This window comes from Mesoplodon densirostris, chromosome 10 (genome assembly GCF_025265405.1).
Source record: "Mesoplodon densirostris isolate mMesDen1 chromosome 10, mMesDen1 primary haplotype, whole genome shotgun sequence".
NCBI lineage: Eukaryota > Metazoa > Chordata > Mammalia > Artiodactyla > Ziphiidae > Mesoplodon > Mesoplodon densirostris.
In genome coordinates, this window is record NC_082670.1 from 94,578,013 (window position 1) to 94,579,636 (window position 1,624).

At 35.3% G+C, this 1,624-nt stretch overlaps 1 non-coding gene across 1 annotated transcript; it reads right to left on the reverse strand.

Annotated features, from left to right (window-relative positions):
- Positions 1–1,104: 1,104 nt before the first annotated feature.
- LOC132498101 (U6 spliceosomal RNA) lies at positions 1,105–1,208 on the reverse strand. The gene has a single exon (XR_009533713.1). It is a non-coding gene; the product is annotated as a U6 spliceosomal RNA (small nuclear RNA).
- Positions 1,209–1,624: the final 416 nt, after the last annotated feature.

Sequence of the window (1,624 nt, forward strand, 5' to 3'; positions counted from 1 at the left end):
CCTCTTTAGTTTTCCTTTATCTGGAACTATCTTTATCTTGCCTTCATACTTGAAGAATACTTTCACTGGATCTAGACTTCTAGGGTTTTTTTTTTTTTTTTTCTTTTAGCACTTTAAACTTGCTATTCACCTGTATGTTATGTGTTGCTTTTCTCTCTGTCTTCTTTCAAGGTTATCTTTTACTCTTTGCTTTTTAGCAGCTTAATTACTGTGCTCCTAGGTGGGGTTTTCTCTGTATTTATTCTGCTATAGCATTGCTGAATTCCTTGAATCTATACATTTCTGACTTGCATCACGTTCGGTAAATTTTTGCCATTATTTCTTCAAATATATTTTATGCCCCATCTTTCTCTCTTCTTTTGGGACTCCAATTACACACGTATTAAGTATTTTGAAGCTGCATTCATTTTTCTCCCTCCAAACTTGTCTCTCTCTTTGAGGTTGGAAAATTTCTGTTGATCTAGTTGACAGACTGGGTCCTGCCCTCTGGTTAAAAGCTATAAAATAGGAAACTCATCCAGTGCTGTTTCCTTCCTCTGGGTTTCTACCCTTTCCAGCATCTGCCTGTTTGGGGAAACCTTCCAGCGCTTTCAGTTATTATGTTTATATTCTATCCATTCTTTACAGTTTTTTTTGTTTGCTTGTTTTTTTTGGGGGGGGGGTGGGATCTTCCCGGACCGGGACACGAACCTGTGTCCCCTGCATCGGCAGGCCGACTCTCAACCACCGCGCCACCAGGAAAGCCCTGTTTTTATTTTAAGTTTTTATTATGGAAAATTCAAACATAAGCAAAAGAGAGAAGAGTTTGAGGACCCCCTCCACCATGACCTGTCACCCAGGTTCCAAGAGTTAACTCATAGACAATCTTGTTTCAACAATAATGCTACTACTCACCCCTCCTCCCAGATTATTTTGAATGACTCCCAACATCATATTATTTTGTTTTAAATATATCAGCATGTATCTCTAGATAGGGATTTTTTTAAAACCCCACAATATCATTATCACAACAAAAAAATTAACAATAATTCCTTAATATTACCAAACATCTAATGAGTATTCAAACCCCCCAGTTGTTCTACATATATATGATTTTTTAAACAGAAAAATATGGAACGCTTCACGAATTTGCGTGTCATCCTCGCGCAGGGGCCATGCTAATCTCTGTATCGTTCCAATTTTAGTATATGTGCTGCCGAAGCGAGCACTCTTTACAGTTTTTATCTACAGGAGGGTTGGTCCTGAAAGGAACGATAACTAGAATTCCACAACTTTACATTGGAAAGAATTTCTTATATTACAAATCTTTAAAAATATAATTTTAGGCTGTTTAATCATCATAAGGTTGCAGAATAATTTATTAGGTTGAACAATGTGAAATCACCATGTTTGCAGGACTGAGATAGGAACAATTTCATATAATTCAACCTGGTAATTATGCTCTCATGTATTTATAATTAATTTTATCATTGAGTATTTATGGACATATTGAGTTACCTGTATTTCAGGTTATTTACATTGTATAGAAGTGGAAATCCTGGGTCCAAATTTATGGACATCCTTAAACTTATTGAGTATAATTACTAATTTTATTATTTAATTTTAAAACAATAATACATAATGT